This window comes from Sarcophilus harrisii, chromosome 3 (genome assembly GCF_902635505.1).
Source record: "Sarcophilus harrisii chromosome 3, mSarHar1.11, whole genome shotgun sequence".
Taxonomy (NCBI): Eukaryota; Metazoa; Chordata; class Mammalia; order Dasyuromorphia; family Dasyuridae; genus Sarcophilus; species Sarcophilus harrisii.
Genome location: NC_045428.1, coordinates 293244698 through 293257672, shown reverse-complemented (window position 1 = coordinate 293257672; position 12975 = coordinate 293244698). Strand labels below are relative to the sequence as shown.

Here is a 12975-nt window from a genome sequence, read left to right as displayed (position 1 = left end):
CACATTCCAACTCTTTCTAGATCTTCATAACACCTGCAAATGTTGCATGAAGTGTTTGTACATTTGCTTTTTGTAAGTTATGACTTATTTGAAGTGCTGTTCTATACAAACCCAAATATAGTAGTTTTTTGTAGTAATAAAACTGGGAAAAAAGCAAATGCCTATTGATTGGGGAGATAGCTAAACAAACTGTGGCAAATGAATGAAATGGAATATGACATAAGAATCAACAAATATCAATGATGCAAAGATGCATGAGAACACTTAAATCAGAAAAACAAGGTACACAATTATTACAACGTAAATGGAAAGAACCTTCATCCTCTGCCTCCTGAAAAAGTTGAATAGAATTCTGCATAATTACAATAATAAAATCTGATTCCCCCAAAAAAGTGGGAAAATATCTTTTGAAGAGACAAGGGACTACATATGTGGAAAAATTGGCATATACTTGTCCCAATAATTGCTGTGGTGGTTCATTTTGCTATCACTATTCTCTACCACCTCTCCCATCCTTTCATCCCTTTGTTACAGATGATGACTGAAGAGGGAGCAAGAAAAGGCATTTACTTACAAATGAAGATTATGTTAAAACAAGGTTTAAAAATACTGTTCTAGAGTTACATGAAATTTCTGGTAACATCGTATAGTGGTGGTTCTAAACCTAGAGTTAGGGAATTTTTAAATTATTTCCATTGTTATCCTATATTATGCATTTAAAAACATTCTGAAAATGGGGCTATGACCAAAAAAACCAACCAAACAAAAAAACCAAACCTTAAGAACACACCAGATATAGTGGAAAGAACAGATTTAGAATTAGACAACTCAGCTCTCTGGGCCTCCATTTGCAAATGCAAGATTTGGTCTCAAAGATGCATTTTAGATTTAAATCTATGATTTTTCTTCATCAGATGAATTGGAGGTGCTAAAAGGGAGACTGCACTAGTAGAATGATGGAAGCATATGGTGGATGTGGTGACATTAACTAAGCTGTGTGTTTTTTTTGGTTTTGTTTTTGCTGTGTTCTTTTTGGAGGGCAATGTCACGACCATAACCTGCTGGATGCCACATATACACGAATTCTTTTTGGCCGTGTTCCAAGATAACTGTTTTCAGTCCCCAGTATTAGGCACTGAAATAGAAAATTGTTCTATTTCAAAAAACAAAATAAATGTTCTTTTTTCTTTACTTTTCCCTGAAGAGGAACAATCGAAAATGTCAATTTTCCAGTAAAATCATTACTCCAATAATGTTAAATGATAGTGTGATGCTTTTATTTCTGGTTCCCTGGAATGAAAAAGAAATACATTTGAAGGGTACGAGCACATTGTACAAGATATTCTGAAACAATTTCAAAAGAATGGACTTAACACCTTCAAAATATGTTATAACGGTAGCTTCAAGTATAACTACCGATACTCCAGCAATTAAAAAAAAAAAAATACAGCTCTAAAGAGCTTTTTAAAAACAGCCCCGTAAATGCGGAACCTTGTTCTGTCCCATGTCCCTTCGACTCCGCCAGGCTTCCTTTATTAAGAAGTCCCAACTGTAAAACCCTGGCTTCGTCAGGCCGTGGGCAGGAGGGTGCAAGAAGACGACGGGCGTTTTAACCTTGCCAAGTCGATGTCACATTACGAGAAGTTGGGCTTCCTCTGTGCCTCTTTCTGCTTTGCAGCAACGCAGCTGCACAGTTTTATACTGCAAGGAGTAAAATGCAGAGGGTGGACACGGCGTGGCGTTAGTTTTTGTATCCGAACAATCTTCTGGGAGGAAGTAGACGGAAAGTCGCCACCGTTTCCGCGGCCCTAAGCTGGCGCGCATCGGCACCTTACGCATCCTAGCCCACCGCCCCACCTGCTCCTACCTGTTAGACGCCCAGGGATGGAGCATGCGCATTGCGGATTGCTTGAGGCACTCCTCTAGCACCTCCCCTGCCAGAGGGAGCAAAGCCTGTGGTTGCCGGGGTTACGGGAGTAAACGAAGGGAGAGCTCACAGATTCTCTGGGTAAGTACCACAGCCCCTGAATTCCCCGGCCCCCAGCATCTGCTTTATCTAACAGAGCAAGATAACCTCGATTCGTATTTACAGTGGTCTTAATTTTCAGCCTCCCACTTCGTTCCTCCTCCTCCTCTTCCTCCCTTTTCTTGGTTTACGAGAATAAATACACACATACACTCACCCCTCTAGGTTCTCCTACTTTATCTCTCCTCATTCATACATCCAACAAGTATGTGTGTATACGTATGTGTATACAGAAAATAACAAATTATAATTAACACATTGAGTGACATAATCGGGGCCTCCAAAGTTCTGGACAAACTAGAAGGATGGGCTCGATGTTGAAAATTATTTATTTTATACATCTTTTTGTATACTCTGATATATACAATTGCCAAGCAGCCAGGTGCACTATATAGAGCACTGGGCCTAGAGATAGGAGGCGGGCAATTTGACCTTAGACCAGTACTAGCTGTGTGGTCCTGAACATTTACCTTGTCACTTAACCTCTGATTTGCCTCAGTTTCCTCAACTATAAAATGGGTGTAATAACAGCAACTACCTTGCAGAGTTGTTGTGAGGCTCAAATGAGAAAATATTTGTAAAGGCTTTAGCATAGTGCCTGACATATTAAGGACAATTTACAACCTAATTCCCTTCTCCATTAGACTGCAAGCTTGCTCTTTGAGGGAAGGGATTGTTTATTTTTTGTCCATATTTTTAGTAACTAGTTTAGTGCCTCTCACATAATAGGTGCTAATGTTTGCTGATTGATTAAAGAAAATCAATACTTAAATAAGTATCTTACTGACAATTTGTGTAAAAAAGATCTGCTATATATAAGACAAGTAGTCACTGGTAAAACATGCAAGAGGTGGAAGAAAGTATACTTTTCATGTAACTTATTTTAAATAAAGGTACATTTTCAGTGTCAGGAAATTCATTCATTGGCACAGAAATGTTAATTTTGTGATTTCAAATTGCATGTGTTAAGATGAAGATTCAAAGCCTCCATTCTATCTGAATTGAAATTTAAAAATCTTTAAGCTGCATACATAGCTTGTTCCTGGTGCTGACTGCTGATATTGTTCAGTCAGTCAAATGAACTATTATTAAGTGCCTACCGTGTGCCAGATATTGTGCTAAAAGCTGAGGACACAAAAAGAGGCAAAGACAGTCCCTACTCTAATACAGTCTAATCAAGGAGATAAGCAAACTAATGTATACAAAGTATATACGGGGTCATTGGGAAAATATTAAAAGAAGGAAGGCATTGGAAATCAGAGAAGGCAGTAAAGGCTTCCTGTAGAAAATGGGATTTTATATTTATAGCAGCTCTCTTTATGGTGGCAAAGATTTGGAAATCGAAGTGCTGTCCATCAATTGAGGAATGATTGGGTAAGTTATGGTACATGATTGTGATGGAATACTATTGTGCTATAAGAAATGATAAGCAGGATACTTTCAGAAATCTTGGGAAGACTTAAATGAACTGATACAAAGCAAACTGAGCAGAGTCAGGAGAACATTGTACATAATAACAGCAATATTGTACACTGCTCAGCTGTGAAGGGCATAACAATTCTCATAAATATAATGATCAAAGACAGTTCCACAGGACTTTGGATGGAAAAATGCTAGCCACTATCAGAGAAAGAACTGATGGAGTCTGAATGTAGATTGAAGCATGCTTTTTTTACTTTATCTTTTTGGGATTTTTTTGGGGGGACTACATTCTCTTTTTCAACATAGCTAATATGGATATATGTTTTGAATGACTACATGCATATAATATATATTAAAGTGCTTTCTTTCTTTCTTTTTTTTTTTAATTTTTTTTTATTTAATAGCCTTTTATTTACAGGATATATACATGGGTAACTTTACAGCATTAACAATTGCCAAACCTCTTGTTCCAATTTTTCACCTCTTACCCCCCCACCTCCCTAAATGTCAGGATGACCAGTAGATGTTAAATATATTAAAATATAACTTAGATACACAATAAGTATACATGACCAAAACATTATTTTGCTGTACAAAAAGAATCATACTCTGAATTATTGTACAATTAGCTTGTGAAGGAAATCAAAATGCAGGTGTGCATAAATATAGGGATTGGGAATTCAATGTAATGGTTTTTAGTCATCTCCCAGAGTTCTTTTCTGGGTATAGCTAGTTCAGTTCATTACTGCTCCATTAGAAATGATTTGGTTGATCTCGTTGCTGAGGATGGCCTGATCCATCAGAACTGGTCATCATCTAGTATTGTTGTAGAAGTATATAATGATCTCCTGGTCCTGCTCATTTCACTCAGCATCAGTTCGTGTAAGTCTCTCCAGGCCTTTCTGAAATCATCCTGTTGGTCATTTCTTACAGAACAGTAATATTCCATAATTTTCATATACCACAATTTATTCAGCCATTCTCCAACTGATGGACATCCATTCAGTTTCCAGTTTCTAGCCACTACAAAAAGGGCTGCCACAAACATTCGTGCACATATAGGTCCCTTTCCCTTCTTTATAATCTCTTTGGGATATAATCCCAGTAGTAACACTGCTGGATCAAAGGGTATGCACAGTTTGATAACTTTTTGAGCAAAGTGCTTGCTTTCTTAAGGGCAAGGAGAGGGAGAGAACTTAAAAATAAAAAAAAGTATTTTAAAATGTTAAAAAAAGTTTTTACATGTAATTGAGAAAAAAATAAAAACATTCTTAAAAATAAAATTGCCAAATTAAAAGAAAACAAAATGGAACTTTAGTTAGAATTCTGGCTTCTGGGAAGCCAGAAGATTGAGATGAGGAGAAGAACATTCTAGTCATGGAGGACAGAGAAAATTCCCAGATGGTGTTTTGTTTGTGGAACAGCAAGAAAGCTGTTGTCATTGTATTGAAGAGTACATGGTGAGGAATAAGACATAACAAGACTGGAAAGATAGTAGGGACCTAGGTTTTGAAAGACTTTTGAATGCCAAGTAGGGAGCCACTGAAGTTTAATGAGTAAGAGGGGGAATAATTAGACTTGTATTTGGGGGAAAGCACCACTTTGATGGCTGAATGAAGGATGGGTTGGATTGGGGAGACACTTGAGGCAGGAATAGCTATTGAATAGTCTTGAAGTGATGGTGTACACCAGGATGGTGGCAGTGTCAGGGGAGAAGGGGGTATATTTGAGAGAGATTGCCAAAGTAAAATTAATAAGCTGTGATGGCAGCTTGGATTTGGAAGGTGAGAAATAGTAAGGAACCTAGGATGACCCCTAAGTTGCAAGCGTGAGGGACAGGGAGGATATTATTGCACTTGACATTAATAAAAAAAAAAAACTTAGAAGTTGGGGTTAGGGAAAAAGATAATGAGTTTAGTTCTGAATATGTCAAGTTTAAGATATCTACTATCATCCAGTTTAAGATTTCTAAAAGGCATTTGGATATAGAAGATTGGAAGGTCAGTAGAGAGATTGAGGCAAGATAGGTATTTTTGTGAATAATAAGTATAGAGATGGTAATTAAATTTATGAGAGCCAATGAAATCATGAAGTGAGGTAGTATGTAAGGAGAAGAGGACCCAAGTAAGTCCCCTTTGGATGCCTACAATTAGAGAGCATGACCTGCATGAGAATTCAGCAGAGGAGACTTAGAAGGAGCATCTTATAGGTAGGGGAAAATTTAAGAGAGTAGATGGTGTTTAGAAATCTAGAGAAAAAAAAATTATCAAGAAGTGTCTAAGGCTACAAAAAGGTCAAGGAGAATGAGGAGTGAAAAAAAGGCTTTGACAACTAAGAAAACATTAATAGCATGAAAGAAAGCAGTTTTGTTGGAATGGTAAAGATGGAAGACAGACAATAAAGGGTTAAGAATAGAAAGGGGAAGTGTATTCCTGTTGTAGATGCCCATTTCAGGGAGTTTAACCATACAAGGCAAGGAGGGAGGTACTGAATAGAAACACAGAGGGGATAGAAGGATCAAGTGAGGGGTTTTTAAGGATGAGAGTAACATTGACATGTCTGTAGGAGTAGGGAAGAAGTCAGTAGAGAGAGAAAGATTGAAAATAAGTGAAAGAGTAGGGAGTAATCTATTGGAGAAGACAAAATGTAATGAAATCACCTGTGCGGGTAGATGAGTGAGTCTTAACAAAGAGTAAAGCTATCTTCTTATGTGAGACAGAGATGAAGAAGGAGAATTTCTGGCAAAAGAAAAATGAACAGAATGAGATGGTGAAAATGTGGCTCATGGCAAATGACCTCAATTTTTTATTTAAAATTGGCAAAATTCCTACCTGAGACCATAGGGAAAGGGAACATGGGAGTTTTGAGAAGAGATTGGAAAGGTTTGAAAGATCTGCCAAGAAAACAGGATATTGAGTTGAAAACAGAGTTGAAAAGAGAAGGATTGCCTAAGAGGAGTGAGAGCCCAGCTGAAGTTGTATAACATAAATTTGTAGTAGACTAAATCAGAAAAGTTGTGTATTTCTCAGTGTGTCAGCACTGTGATGTATTTGCTTAAAAAAAAATCTGTGAGTCCTTTCTTATGCTTATTGTTCAGTTATTTTCAGTCATGTACAACTTTTTGTGACCTCAATTGAGATTTTCTTGGCAAAAAATACTTCAGTGACTTGTCTCCAGCTCATTTTACAGATGAGGAAACTGAGGCAAACAGAGTTAATGACTTGGCCAGGATCACAAAGCTACTAAGTGTCTGAGGCCAGATTTGAACTCAGGAAAAAGCTTCCTGATTTCAGACCCAGTGCTTTCTTCATTGCACCACTTAGTTACCCCTCATGAATCCTTAGAGTGCATTAATAGAAGTGTACTATCCAGAACAAGGGAAAATATAGTCCCTTTTCTCTGCACTGTTTAGACCACATTGAGAGAATGTTTTGATGAGTATCAGATTTAAAAGAGATACTGACCATTAAAACCCACAAGTCATTTGGTCTCTGCACTCTCTCACAGTGAACCTGGTTATAATTTTGGGGAGTATTGTTTTTTATTATTTTAAAAGATTTAATATCTTATTTTTTCCGATTCCATGTAAAAATGATTTTTAGTATCTTTTTGAAATTTTGAGTTCCAAATGTTCTCTCTTCCACTCCCCCCATCCTTTGACAAGGCAAGTAATTTGATATAGGTTATACAAGTACAGTCATGCAAAATTTATTTCCATATTAGCATATTTCCATATTAACAGAGACCAAAATCCCTAAATAAACAAGAAATAAAATTTTTAAAAGTGTGCTTTAATTTGTATTCAGATTCCATTAGTTCTTTCCCTGGAGGTGAATAGCATTTTTCATAACTCCTTCAAAATTGTCTTGGATCTTTGTATTGGTAAGAATGGCTAAGTCAGTCACAGTTGCTTATTGTTTAATATTGCGGTTACTGTTACAATGTTCCCCTGCTTCTGCTCATTTCACTTTGTTCATGTAAGTCTTTCCAGGTTTTTCTGAGAGCACCCTTCTTGTCATTTCTTATAGCACAATAATATTCTATTACAATCATCAACAACTTGTTCACTCATTCCCTGATTGATGGAACTCCCTTCCATTTCCCGTTCTTTGCCACCACAAAAAGAGTTCCTATGAATAATTTTGTACATAAAGCTCCTTTCCCTTTTTGTAAATACATATCCATTTCTTTTAAATTATCTGTTCTCTTGGCATATAATTTGGCAAAAGTTCCTAATAATTTCTTTTATTTTTATATTAATTGGTTGTAAATTTATCTTTTTTATTTTTGATATTTTGTGATATAGACCAAGTAGTGATATTTCTGGGTCAAAGGGTATGCACAGTTTTATAACTCTTTATTCTCCAGAGTAATTGAATCAGGTCACAACTTTATCAGCATTGTCTTGATTTTTCCCCTCCAACCTTTGTCCTTTTCCTTTTCTGTTATATTAGCTAATCTGATAGATGTGGGGTAGTAATTCAGAACTGTTTAAGTTGCATTTCTCCAATTAATAATGATTCAGAGCATTTTCCCATATGACTATAAATAGCTTTGATTACTTTATCAGAAAGCTGCCTATTCAGATTCTTTGATCATTTATCAGTTGGGCAATAATTTGTGTTCTTATAAATTTGACTCAATTATCTATATATTTGAGAAATGAGACCTTTGTCAGAGAAATTTGCTGTAAATTTTTTCTACAATTATGATTATTAATTTGTATTTTCCTTCATCCCATCACCCTCACCTCCATCTCTCTCTCTCTCTCTCTGTCTCTCTTTCTCTCTGTGTCTGTGTCTCTGTCTCTGTCTCTTTCTCTTTTACCCTGTCCATCTCAAAAGTGTTTTGCTTCCCTTCTCTTTTCCTTTTCCCTACCTACTTTTGTGTAGACTAAGATAGATTTCTATACTCAATTATGTGTGTATGTTATTTCTTCTTTGAGCCAGTTCTGATGAGAGTAAAGTTCAAATATTTTCCACCACCTCCTTCTTTTCCCCCTCCACTATAAAAGGTCTTTCTGTCCTCTTTTATATGAGATAATTTACCCATTGTGCCTCTCTCTTCCCATTTCTCCTATTTCATTGCTCTTTCTTAGCCTTAATTTAATTTTTTTAAATATTATCTCAGCATAATCAACTCACACGTGTACCCTCTGTATCCTCCTAATTGTTCTAATAATGAGAAAGGTCTTAGAAGTTACAAGTATCCTCTTCTCATGTAGGAATGTAAACATCTTCCCACTTTAATGTCATCGAATAACCCTTAAGATTTCTCTTTCCTGTTTATACTTTTATACTTCTCTCAAATCTTGTATTTAAAAGTCAACTTTTTTATTCAGCTCTGGTCTTTTCATCAGCTATGCTTGAAAGTCTTTTATTTCATTGAAGTCTGTTTTTTCTTTTTTTTTTTTTTTCTGAGTAGATTCTTGCTTGTAATCCTAGTTCCTTTGTTGCCTGGAATATTATATCCCAATTACCCTTTAATATAGAAGCTGCTTAATCTTGTGTGTTCCTGATGTTAACTCCACAATATTTGGACTGGTTTTTTTTGTTTGTTTGTTTTTTGTCTACTTGTACTATTTTTTCCTTGACCTGGGAGCTCTGGAATTTGGCTATAATATTCTTGGGAGTTTTCAACTTGGAATCTCTTTCAGGAGGTGATCAGTGGATTTCTTTCTTTTTTTTTTTTTTATTATAGTAACTTTTTATTGACAGAACCCATGCCAGGGTAATTTTGTTACAACATTATCCCTTGCACTCACTTCTGTTCTGATTTTTCCCTCCCACTTTCCACCCCCTCCCCTAGATGGCAAGCAGTCCTATATTTGTTGAATATGTCATAGTATATCCTAGATACAATGTATGTGTGCAGATCCAAACAGTTTTCTTGTTGCACAGGGAGAATTGGATTCAGAAGGTAAAAATAACCCGGGAGTGGATTTCTTTCAATGTCCATTTTATCCTGTGATTCTGGGCTATCAGGGTAGTTTTCCATGGTGATTTTTGAAAGATGATTCTTGGCTTATTTTTTTTAAATCATGGCTTTCAGGTAGTCCCATAATTATTAAAGTATTTCTCCTTGATCTGTTTTCTAGGTTGTTTTTTCCAATGACATATATCACATTTTCTATTTTCCCCATCCTTTTTTATTTTGTTTTGTTGTTTTTTGATATCTCATAGAGTCATTATCTTCCACTTGCCCAATTCTAATTTTTAAGAAATTATTTTCTTCAACAAGCTTTTGTGCCTACTTTTGCATTTTTGGCAATTCTATTTTTTAAGAGATTTTTAATGATTTTTTTTACATCTTTTCCAATTTGGTCAATTCTCCTTTGTAAGATATATTTCTCTTCAGTGTATTTTTGTGCCCCTTTTACTGATTGGCCTATTCTCTCTTTTTAAAGTATTCTTCAATTTTTTTGTGCCTCCTTTACCAAACTCTTGACCCATTTTTCATGATTTTCTTGCATCACTCTCAATTTCTTTACCCAATTTATTCTCTACCTCTCTTATTTGATTTTAAAAATCCTTTTTGAACTCTTCTAAGAATTTGTGGGGGACCAGAAACCAATTCTTTTTTTTTTCTTGATTTGGAAATAGCAATTTTGACTTTATTGTCTCCTTCTGAGTTTGTGTTTGATCTTCCCTGTCACCTGTAACTTTCTATGGTCAGGTTCTTTTTTGTTGTTTGCTCAGAGGTTAACAGGGTTAAGTGTCTTATCATGGGTTACATAGTTAGTAAGTGTCTGAGATTGGATTTGAACTCCATTTTGACTCTAAGCCTAGTATTCTGTCAATTCTAATCAATTCTGTTTAATACTAGCTAAGTCATGAGATACCTGATATTTTCTTTAATTTTTTTCAGCTATTTGACTTTGTTTTAATATTTCTTGTTGTCTCATGGGGTCATTGGCTTCTATTTTTTATTTATTTATTTTATTTTCAATAGGTTTGCTGGTTAGACAAGCTTTTGTATCTCTTGTGCCAAGTTGTTAAATCTCTTTCCAATTCTTTTTTTCCATAGCTTCCCCCCCCTTTTTTTTTTCAGTTTTTCCCCAGGCATTCTCCATTAAAAAAATATTAAATTCTTAAAAAATACCTTTTACTACTAGGCATTGACCCACACTTAACACCATACACCAAGATAAAGTCAAAATGGGTTCATGACCTAGGCATAAAGAATGAGATTATAAATAAATTGGAAGAGCATAGGATAGTTTACCTCTCAGATCTGTGGAAGAGAAGGAATTTATGACCAAAGAAGAACTAGAGATCATTATTGATTACAAAATAGAAAATTTTGATTTTATCAAATTGAAAAGTTTTTATACAAACAAAACTAATGCAGACAAGATTAGAAGGAAGCCATAAACTGGGAAAATATTTTTACAGTAAAAGGTTCTGATAAAGGCCTCATTTCCAAAATATATAGAGAACTGACTCTAATTTATAAGAAATCAAGCCATTCTCCAATTGATAAATGGTCAAAGGATATGAACAGACAATTCTCAGATGAAGAAATTGAAACTAATTCTAGCCACATGAAAAGATGTTCCAAGTAATTATTAATCAGAGAAATGTAAATTAAGGCATCTCTGAGATACCACTACATACCTGTCAGATTGGCTAGAATGACAGGGAAAGATAATGCGGAATGTTGGAGGGGATATGGGAAAATAGGGACTCTGGTGGAATTGTGAATACATCCAACTATTCTGGAGAGCATTTTGGAACTATACTCAAAAAGTTATCAAACTGTGCATACTCTTTGATCCAGCAGTGTTACTACTGGGCTTATATCCCAAAAAGATATTAAAGAAGGGAAAGGAACCTGTATGGGCCAAAATGTTTGTGTCAGCCCTATTTGTAGTAGCTAGAAACTGGAAAATGAATGGATGCCCATCAATTGGAGAATGGCTAAATAAATTGTGGTATATGAATGTTATGGAATGTTATTGTTCTGTAAGAAATGACCAGCAGGATGAATACAGAGAGGCTTGGAGAGACTTATATGAACTGATGCTGAGTGAAATGAGCAGAACCAGGAGATCCTTATATACTTCAACAACAATACTGTATGAGGATGTATTCTGATGGAAGTGGATTTCTTTGACAAAGAGAAGATCTAACTCAGCTTCAATTGATCAATGATGATCAGCAGCTACACCCAAAGAAAGAACACTGGGAAATGAATGTACTGTTTGAATTTTTGTTTTTCTTCCCAGGTTATTTTTACCTTCTGAATCCAATTCTTCCTGTGCAACAAGAGAACTGTTCCGTTCTGCACACATATATTGTATCTAGGATATACTGTGCCATATTTAACATATACAGGACTGCTTGCCATCTAGGGGAGGAGATAGAGGGAGGAAAGGTAAAAGTCAGAACAGAAATGAGTGCAAGGGATAATGTTGTAAAAAAAATTACCCAGGCATGGGTTCTGTCAATAAAAAGTTATAATTATGAAAAAAATTTTAAAAATACCTTTTAACTTTATTTCTTTTAGAACTCTTAGTTGAGTTTATGCTATGTTTTTCTTTGAGGCTTTGCTTGAAGATTTTTTTTTTTTTTTTTGGATTTGTATAAGAGCAGTTTCCTGTTGAACTCAAATCCTAAGAGCCAGATGGAAATCTCTCTTGATTCAAAATGGCAGAATTGTAGGTTGTCCTTTAGCTTGAGATTGCTCCTTTGGTTATTCCCCTGAAAGCTGGGTTGGATGCTTTAAGTGAGACCCTGCCCTGGGCTTATGATCTGGATTCCTCCATTGTTGCTACTACTGCTGCTTGTTTCTTAACTTCCTCCTTTCTTCATGTACAACCCAGAGAGAACCTCCTTACTCAGGAGCATCATTCTCCTGTATAGATCTCCTTCTCAGCAAACTCTGGATCTGTGATCTGGAATCGGTGGTTGGTGACAAAGTTGCCAGCAGCACAACTGCAGTCATCTGATATGGGTAAATAGTATCTAGTAGGGGTCTGCTTTGTGCAGACCTGGGCATTGGAGTGACTCACCCTTAATGTGTTCCTGGCTATCAGTGTTGCCAGTATATGTAACCCTCCCTATGTCTCTTGTCAAGCTAGCCCTGACAAAGAATTTACTGTGACTTTTTTTGGAATTCCCCATCAGGATTCATTCTTTTGAGTTTTTAAAGATTTGTTTGCAGAAGTTTATGAAGGGGGGCTTATTGTATTACTTACTTTACCATCTTGGCTCCATCCAAATCTCATAAGCTTCTTTCCAGAGTCTGAAACCATTTAGTTCAATATATAACTGACCAAAGAGGAGAATATTCAATGTTAGAGATTTGGGGGGAAGATAGACACAGTAGTACATTGTTAGGGAAACTGAATCAGTATGACTATTTTTCTTATGTTCAATTTTTATTTTATTTTTGTCTCAATTACATATAAACCAAAACTTTTAACATTCTTTTTAAAATTTTTGAATTCTAGATTCCCTCTCTCTGTCCTTCTTTTTCATTGACTTTTTTTTTTATTGATATATTTTGTTTTTAAAGTGCCTCTG

The 12975-nt window shown here is 35.7% G+C and overlaps 1 protein-coding gene across 2 annotated transcripts in view; it reads left to right on the top strand.

Moving 5' to 3' along the window:
- The first annotated feature begins 1790 nt into the window (after positions 1 to 1790).
- CFAP44 (cilia and flagella associated protein 44) overlaps positions 1791 to 12975 on the top strand; it is a 122825-nt gene continuing 111640 nt past the window's right edge. The window contains exon 1 of one of the 2 annotated variants that reach the window (XM_031959668.1): positions 1791 to 2008. The gene's annotated coding sequence lies outside the window, so the exon portion shown is untranslated. The remainder of the gene's footprint in view (positions 2009 to 12975) is intronic. The other variant, XM_031959667.1, reaches the window with a different exon arrangement.